The 9,699-nt window shown below is 43.5% G+C and overlaps 1 long non-coding RNA gene across 1 annotated transcript; it reads left to right on the forward strand.

Moving 5' to 3' along the window:
* Window positions 1-1,210: 1,210 nt before the first annotated feature.
* On the forward strand, window positions 1,211-2,098 carry LOC108428273. Its single transcript, XR_001857915.1, has 3 exons — window positions 1,211-1,482; window positions 1,570-1,618; window positions 1,695-2,098. It is a non-coding gene; the product is annotated as an uncharacterized LOC108428273 (long non-coding RNA).
* The last annotated feature ends 7,601 nt before the right edge of the window (window positions 2,099-9,699 follow it).

A 9,699-nucleotide genomic window follows, 5' to 3' on the forward strand; every position in this document is an offset into this window, starting at 1 on the left:
GTCTTTTGCGTGGTCTGTGGTTCGTTCTTGTTTCCCTTGTCCTGTTGTTCCTCCGGTGGTCTCTCGTTCGGCGTCTTTTTGTGGTGTGCCTCCTCGTCCTCCCTCCGTGTTTCGTCCTCGTTCTGTTTATATTTCGTCTGTTCCTGTGTCTGGTGTTGTCTCCCGTTTCTGTTCCTGCTCCGGCTGCTGTTCATTGTTCTCTGTCTGTGTCTGCTCCTGTTCCATGTTCTTGTGTCTCTGTTCCTGTTTTGTCTCCTGTTTCAGTGTCTGTGCCCTTGTCTTCTGTTCCTTGTTCCCGTGTTCCTGATCCTGTGCCCGTTTCTGCCTCTGTTTCTGTGCCCGTGGTTCCTGTTTTGGCTTCTGTATCTGTGCCTTTCCCGTGTCCTGTCCCGGCTCCTGTTCCTGTCTAGTTTGGTTCTCTGTTTTTTGGTCCCTTGTGTCAGTTTTGTTTTGTTTGGCATGCTTCAGAGTACGCTTCAGTACCTTGGTGTTATGATTGGCTTCTCCCACTCCATGTATTTTTTTGTTTTGGTCTTCCATGTGCACTTGTTTTGATTCATGCCCCTTGTTTTGTGACTCCGCCCCTGATTGTTTTCACCTGTCCCTCGTCTTTCCGGTGTGTATTTAAGCCTTGTGTTTGCCCTTTGTTTTCACTGGTCTTTGTATTGGTCTTTGTTTGATGTTTGCTTTGTTTCAATCTCTGTCTCTGTAGTTGGTTTGATTCTGGTTTGTCATGTCTGCCCCACGATCTATCCGTATTGGCTCTATGACCCTGGACCGTTATGACCCAGATTTTGGATTTGCCCTCAATAAAAGTCGCTTACCTCCACACATGCGTCCGCTACCTCGCTCCTTGTTACACTTAGACTGCATGTATTATATGAAATAGGTTGATATTTTTCAGATCCTAATAGATCCTCATGCTGTTTTGACTACTGTGAAACTACGCAGACATTTTATATCTTTATAATTACATATGTATATGTATATTTTTAAAGGATATGAGCCGATTGATGACGACATAGGGGCAGTCATGGGCTGAAGGTCACCGGTTCGATCCCCAGAGCCGACAGCACATGACTGAGGTGTCCTTTAGCAAGACACCTAACCCCCAACTGCTCCCCGGGCGCTGCGGATTGGGCTGCCCACAGCTCTGGGCAAGTGTGCTCACTAGAGTGTATGTGGTGTTTCACTTCACGGATGGGTTAAATGCGGAGGTGAAATTTCCTCATAGTGGGACTAATAAGGGTCTCTTTATCTTAATAATTGTTGTGGATAAACATGTGGAGGAGATTATAGCACTGGACAGTGAGGATGAGAATGATGAGGGTGCGAATTTCTACACAGATCCAAGTCCTTTGAGTAAGTCTAATTTAAATGATTTTTATACTTTTCTACATCTGTCTACAAAGTCCTAATTGTATGTTTCTCTTTTAGATTTCAGTCAGGATTCCTATGAGCTTTACCAACCAACTTCTCCAAGTAAGCGTCTTTAATTCAAGACAGTTATGGTCATTATTGATATTATTTCCGTTAATTTTAGTTTACATATAATTATTCATTTATTAGGACGTGAAATAGATCAAGACGAGGGTGCGAATTTCTCGAAGTCCATTGAGTAAGTCTAATTTAAATGATTTTTTATACTTTTCTACATCTGTATATTAAGTCCTAATTGTATGTTTCTCTTTTAGATTTCAGTCAGGATTCCCACCAGGAACCATTCTGGCAGGAAGATGTCAATGACAGTTATAATTTCCGATATCTCTCAAGGGCTGTCGAATTGTCTCTACAAAAACTGAAACACGTTACTGCGCATGGATCAAGGCATTTTTCTGCCTTTTCCAAGTTTAAAGAACACGTAAATCTGTTTATTAATTATTGTAATAGATGGTAAGAATCAAATGGCTCAGAAACGCCCTGGCAGTGATCTTTTTAATGATGCTAAGAAGCCTAACATCACCCCTTTTTCAAACACCCCAAATCAGTTAGTGTCTGTACCGAATCATGATTTATCAAGTTTACAAAATACTCTTATCGAACACAACACGTCCACAACTGTGAATCCTTTTCTAATAAATGCGGTGAACTGGCTTAATGAAAGTTTGTCAGTACCTCTTGATCACAACTCTAATATAGAGTCTGTCTCACAGACCAGTACCCCAGAAAATGTACCATCTCAGGATTTTTTCATAGAACTAAACAAAAGTCTGTCAAGGTTACAAAACAATCTTCAAGAACATGGACTGTCTATTCAGTTGAACCCTTTAATAGATGTGGTGAACAGGCTTAATGAAAGTTTGTCAGTACCTTCCAAACGCAATTCTAATATATAGTCTGAGCCACTGCCGGCGAATACCTCAGAAAATGTGCCATCTCAGCATTTTTTCTTAGAACTTAACCAAATCTTTTGAGGTTAAACGATAATCTGGTCAATTTAAGTCAGAACTCATCAAACAGTCCTGTTCATGATGATGAACATAACTCTTTTATGGCTGATAATGAAATCGGTAATCCTCCATCACCTAACGCTGAAAGAGAGGCTGAACCGAATAACTTTTCTCCTCCTTTAAATAATGGCGGAAATGAGCAAATGGGGAATGGTATAGATGAAAATATCATAAATCGTCTGGACAGGTTCAACACCACAGAAATTAGAAGGCGAGTAAACTTTTCCTCACTAGGTAATGTTGATAGTTTTGCTGATTTTTTTTACAAATACTTTCTTGAGATTTTAAACAAAATGTTGGATGTGGCTAATGATGAAGTAGGACCGAGTGATGTTGGACATGTTGAAATTCAAGGTGATTCACTCACAGATGTTTCATTGCGTGTTCGGGTAGTCAATGGGATAATTGAACTGAATTCTTCTCTGTTGTTGCTCGGAAATGCCTTACAGAGTAAATTTGAAATACTTTCTCATGAACTACAACTAGTGATTCGAACTGTAGATGACCCGCAAGGGGGAGGGGGGCAAAAGCTAGCACACATATTCAATTCTGAATTTGTTCAGAAAAAGATTAAACATTTGTATGTGTTCCACAATAAAGACAACCTATGTTTTGCCTTATGCGTTTCCCAATTATTAAATCCTAATAAAAACATTTTTCAAGTAGAACAAAATGCAAGACAACTGCAACATGATGTAGGACTATCTGTAAACGATATGGTTAGCTTTGCTGACGTAGGGCGTTTTGAGCAACGTTTGAACCGCAAAATTGTAGTGTTGTACCATCCATCCATCCATCCATCCATCCATCCATCCATCCATTTTCCAAGCCACTCCTCCGCGAGGGTCGCGGGGGGATACTGGAGCCTATCCCAGCTGTCATCGGGCGGAAGGCAGGATACACCCTGGACAGGTCGCCAGTCCATCGCAGGGCAGACAGACAGACACAGACAGTCACTCACACATTCACACCCAGGTGCAATTTAGCATATCCAATTGGCCTAACTGCATGTCTTTGGACTGTGGTGTTGTATCAAGCCACTAATAAAAATGGATACTCTGTTTTTCAAATCATTGAGATGCCCCATGACAAAACCATTTACTTATTCTTGCGGATAAGAAAACCATTATTACGGAGTAAAAAATCTTAAAGGTGTACTAGGTACGTCCTACGTCTGTCCCTACGGTCATGCAGGCTTTAACAATATGAAACATCACAAATGTGATTTCTGTTGCAACGTATCTCTTGACCATGACTGCCCCAATCAGCCTCAAAAGATTGTACAGTGTAAAGAATGTCTAAGGGTTTGTAGATCGCAATATTGTTATGATAAACATAAAGCAGCTATCGGGGCGGATGCAGAACATTCTTTGTGCAAAACTAGATTCTACTGCCCTGAATGCAACACGGTGCAGGATCAGAGTAAAGGATCCAAAAAGCATCAGTGTCATATGTGTCTATGTAAAGACTGCGGAGCCAAAGTAAAATCAGAAATTGCGCTCAAATGTTTTATGGAACCTTTAAAAAGAGAACTTTCGGATGAAAGGTTCATCTTTTATGATCTTGGCCAATCAACAGACGAGTTACCACATAGCAAATTACATATGCTGCATTGATGTCACGCCATTCCAAAAGCCATGGATTTCACAATGGAGAAAAAGGGGTATTTTCCACATTTCTGGAGCACCGGGGAAAATCAGAGCTATGTAGGACCTTACCCCCAGCCCGAGTTCTACAGGGTAGATGATTAAAGAGAGAGAGAAATTTTTTGAGTGGTACAATACACTTGCAGGAAAGGTCTTTGACTTAAAAAAAAAAGAGATGGCCGAATATTGTGAAAATGATGTCCGCATTCTGAGAATGGGGTGCTTGGCTTTCAAGAGTGAGATACTAAACAGCACAGGGGTTGATCTGTTCAAGTGTATTACAATCGCCAGCGTCTGTTTGAAAATCTTTAGAAGCAACTTCCTGCCTGAAAACACTTTAGCTATTCCGACTTTAGATAATTACATCAACAGACAATTACATACAACAAATTACATCAATCATACTCCACACCCTCTACCCTCTATCACCCTCCATACTCTATCCAGTGGCCTCTTTGACAGATAAAATTCCCATTTGACACGCTCTCACTGAAGGCGAAGTCAAGTTTGGAAACTACTTTGTGGATGGTTATTTTGAAGATGGTAGTATTCAAAAAGCTTTTGAGTTGTTTGGTTGTTTTTATCACAGTTTTGATAAGTGCTACCCTTCAAACATCCATTAAGTAAGTCTTTGCAAACCTTTGGGGACATTTCCTGGAAAAAAATCAGGACTTGGCAAAGCATGTACAACTTGTATGTTACAGTGATGTGGGAACATACGTGGAATGAGATGAAAAAGTTAAACCAGGATGTGAAAAATTCTCAGTCGATTTGACTTTCCTGAGCGATTGAACCCCGCGATGCTCTGTTCGGTGGGTGTACAAACGCATTACATCTCCATTATTTAGCTCAGCCTGGTGAGAGAATCGATTACTACGATTTCACGTCTCTCTACCCATATGTGAATAAGACAAAGAGGTATCCTGTAGGTCACCCCACCATCATCTTTCATCATTTTGAACCATTAAAAAATTATTTCAGTCTCATCAGAGCAAAGGTTCTACCCCCTAGGGGACTGTGTGCCCCTGTCCTCCCATACAGGTTGAAAAACAAACTCGTTTCCTTTATGTCGAACATGTGCTGAATTACAACTGCAAAGTTGTAACCACAAGGATGAGCTCTGACGGGTAGCTGGTGTAGCGTGGAGGTGATGAAAGCCCTCGAGAAGGGCTACAGAGTGATGAAGGTGTTTGAAATCTGGCACTCTCCTAACCAGTCAGATGAGTTGTTTGCAGATTACATCAAAATGTTTCTGAAGACAAAACAGGAGAGCTCAGGGTATCCCTCCTGGGTAGTTGATGAGTCTAGCAAAAAAGAGTACGTTCAAAAGTATGACGAGAATGAGGGGATCAAGCTGGATGAAATAGCTTTTAATCCTGCCAAGAGATCTGTGGCTAAACTAGCTTTGAATTCTTTGTGGGGTAAGATGTGTCAGAGACCTGACAGGACAAACACTTCACTGATCAAAGACCCTGACGAGGTTTTGCAGTTTATGTTCTTGAATATGTATGATGTGAGTCATTTCTCTTTTCTGAATGATGAGGTGGCGATGGTGTGGTGGCGGTACACGGATGATAGGTGTCTCAAACCAGGTAAAGCTAATGTTTTTTATCGGCATCTTCAATACAGCCTATGCTAGACTCGAACTGTACAACTTGATAGATGGACTGCAACAGCGGTGCTTGTACACAGATACCGACAGCGTCATTTTCAAAAGTAAAAAAGGTGATTGGATCCCGCCTTTGGGTGATTACTTAGGCGGTTTTGCAAGCGAACTGGACGCCGATGATCAAATAGCAGAATTTGTCAGTGGAGGTCCAAAAACCTACGGTTATCACATTCTTAAAGGTAAGACCACGATGAAAGTCAAAAATATTACTTTAAACTACTCTAACGCTGAAATTGTGAACTTGAAATCCTTGACAGAACTGGTTGATGAGTGTGTGAAAAATCCTAATCACACCAGAGAAATAATGACCGCCCGCAATCAAATTGTTAGAGATAAAAGAGGGTTTTACTTGAAAAACAAAGCACAGATGAAAAGATTCAGAGTTGTGTACGATAAATGTGTTCTATTACCGGATTTTACAAATTTACCTTACAGTTACTGATTAACTGAATTCATTTTAAAATGGTTGTGCCTAAAGGGTTTGATAGTAGGCTTCAAATGCCATTTTCTTGTATCATATGTGGACCTAGCAATAGTGGAAAATCTTTTTTTATTAAATTGTTACTGGAAATTTGTACATATTCCATGTCAAAAATCCCAGAACAAATTGTATGGTGTTATATGTGTTGGCAGCCTCTCTACGACGAGCTGTCGAACAAAATAAACATACTCTTTGTTCAAGGTATACCCGACTCTTTGTGTGATGATGAACTATTTCCTCCCCACAAAACAAACTTATTAGTGATTGATGATTTGATGGAAATGGCCAGCAAGAATGAGGAAGTAGAAAAAGCCTTTACAAAATATACTCACCATAGAAACCCAAACGTCATCTATTTGGTTCAAAATCTGTTTTTCCAAGAGACAAGTAGCAGAACCATCAATTTAAAAACCTATATCAGGCTTTGCCGGGAGAAAGAAAGGTCATATTACATAAAGCCCCCACCGATCTCATACTAGCCATCTGCGAAATAGCCCTAAATCTACTGAGAGGAAACATCCCTTTAGCGGTGCATCAATATCATCAGTTGAAAAGATGGAAAAAAAAATAATTGCTCAATCTGGAGGATTTCTTCTGCCTTTCCTGAGTGTGGCAATTCCCTTCATCCGCAGTTTATTAGCACCCAGTCAGAGATAGCATGGAAACCACTGAAAAGATGTATTTGGTACCTCAACACCAACTCGATAAGCTTACAACCATGAAGAGCGGTAAAGGAAATGTTAGAAACGCGGCGGAAACTGATTTAGATGAAATGATGCATCACATTTTGGCCAGATCTGACTTGGTTCCTTATGAAAAGGCCAAACTTTATGCATCAGCCCTACAAAGGTTTTCAAACATAGTCAAACAAGGAGATGAGGAAACGGCTCAACTAACCATATCCCTACCTGTTAAACCAGAAAATTAGACTGAGATCGGGGTGACTGACGATCATCAAACCACCAAAGATGTAATTGCTGAAGAGGTTATCGGTAAAGTTCCGGTTAGAACCAGAAAAAATGTTTCTTACATCACGGATGAGAGCGAATCCCCTGGCGCTGAGGGAACACAAGCGTCTCGTCGGGCTTGTAAGAAGGCTAAGGACCTTCCCGCCTTGTGTCCGGACGACAAGCACTCAGGTAAGTGCCTTGGGTCCACCCGGCTTGAACAACGCTGCAGGGAGGAGCGACCTGCAGCGCAAGTCGAGGTGAGACAGTTGGAACATACAGAGAACCCATACTATGGTACTCGGCTCGGTCTCAAGAGCCACTGCGAGCTGCCTATAGCTCGAGTGAGCCTTGGGAACGGCCGAGTGGGCCCTGTGTCTGTGTGTTCCTCCAGGTTGGAGCAGAGGTCCCCAGCCCGAAAGCCTGATCCCATGGCCACACCCGCGGCACTCGATCCCGTGGCCGCACCCAGCCATGCCTCCGGACCTGCCGCCAGTCGCCACGTCTCTGGACCCGCCGCCAGCCTCTAAGGCCTTTCACGAATGAGGGCAGTCTCAGACTACAGGAGACTATCCATATGATGCGTAGTTTGTTGTTTCCTGTAAAAGAGACAAAAATTTTATCTCTCCGGCCCGCCAGTCCCCGTGGACCTTACAGCCCCTTTGTTCCCACCCATCCCGGCCTCGCCTGTCTTTGTTCCCCGTGGTCCTTCTGTTCCTCCTTTTGGGTCTTCCGTTTCTGTTCCTTTGTTTTTGCCCTGTTCGGTCCCTGGTTTTGTCCTGTTCCCTACTGTTGTGTCTGTGTCCATTCCTGTTCCCGTTCCCCTGTTGTTCCTGTTCCTGTGTCTCCTTGTGTTTCTGTTCCTGTTTCTGTTTCTGTGCCTGTGTCTGTCTTGGTGCCTGTTCCCGTTTTTTGCGTGGTCTCTGGTTCATTCTTGTTTTCCTCATCCTGTTTCTCCGGTCATCTCTCGTTCGACGTTGTTTTGTGTTGTGCCTCTGTAACAGGCAGAGCTGTCACTGAGCTTTCATTCTTGGGCTTGGGCAGCCACGGTAGTTGAGGAGCAGCTCCCCCTCCCCTCCCTGTCACGTTGGCTGTTTGGTGATTTAGCGCCAGTATTTAGGCATGGTGAGCATGCATTGGGTTAAGCTCAGGTTTCCTTGTTGGTTGGGCTAGATGGCTGCAGGACTTGCTGCTGGGTCAATTGGTTGAAGGTATGTGCTGGGTGTTTCAGTGCCTTTTTGAGTAAGATTTAAGATCATTTTAAAGAGAGCGACAAAGCGAGCGACCGAGAGAGCACAAGGCTGACTAGCCTGTTGACTTTTAATCACATTTTATTTATTTTAACTTTAGTTATTTATCTTTAATTTGTTATTTATTTATTTTTAACCTACCGGACTGTCTAAAGACATGGCCCCACTCAGCTCTTCAGCTGGTTGTAGTAGCTGTCTGTGGCTGAGCCAGAAGGTCGCGGAACTCGAGGGAAGAATCTCGGTGCTCCACCAGATTAAAGACGATGAGGATCTCCCTGACTCCATGATGGCAACATCTCAGGCGATCAGCGCTGGGCTGCTTCGGCTGCGGGGGATGAGGAGCCTTGGCTCGGAGCTAAGCCAAAGGCCGTGAAGGTGTACTGCTCCACGCCGAACCAGGCCGAGCCATGGTCCATTGCAGGTGGATGCTCGCGGGATGGTAGGCGCTCCGCCCGCCACCCGACAATTAGGAAGATCTGTGTAAACAACAGGTTCTCCATACTGGAAGAGCTGGATGACGCCACTCCAACAACACCCATCAGAGTGAGCTCTCCAGCCATCAACTTCACCCCCGCTCCATCCAAAAACTCCACCGGGCAGCGGGCTGCACCTGACCTGCAGAACTGTGGTTTAGCTCCAAGGGACATCCCCACCTCCAGAAGACCATCCGGCCAAGCCCCCTCCCAGACCCACACCCTGAGCGATCAGCCTGAACCCCCACGAGAAACTGCCGATCAAACACCACTGATCACCGAGCCGCGACCTCATCGTTTACCCCCGCGACAGACCCGCAGGCTTCAACAAACTACCCTCATAGTTGGCGATTCAATCGTCAGGAACATTCAGCATCGCTCAGCTGCTGTCCGCTCAGTCTCTGGTGCAAAGGTCTCTGACATTACGCTGCAGCTTCCTAGTTTTTTAAAGAAACACCATTCAGTGGAGAGGATAATAATCCACGTGGGATGTAACAACATCAGAAACCAGAGCACAGAACTGTTAAAAAAGGACTTCACGTGCCTGCTGTCCTCCATACAAGACTGTGGTAAATCTGTTTTTATTTCTGGACCAATTCCTTCACTAGGAAGAGGCTCAAGTCATTTTAGTAGACTTTTAAACCTTCATACCTGGCTTCAGAATACCGGCCTTTGCAAAGGTTTGACTTTTATAGACAATTTTAACCTCTTCTGGACTCTCCCCTCCTTCTATAGATCTGATGGGATTCATCCCAATAGGCTGGGTGCTCAGATTTTAGGACA

Source organism: Pygocentrus nattereri, chromosome 19 (assembly GCF_015220715.1).
Source record: "Pygocentrus nattereri isolate fPygNat1 chromosome 19, fPygNat1.pri, whole genome shotgun sequence".
Taxonomy (NCBI): Eukaryota; Metazoa; Chordata; class Actinopteri; order Characiformes; family Serrasalmidae; genus Pygocentrus; species Pygocentrus nattereri.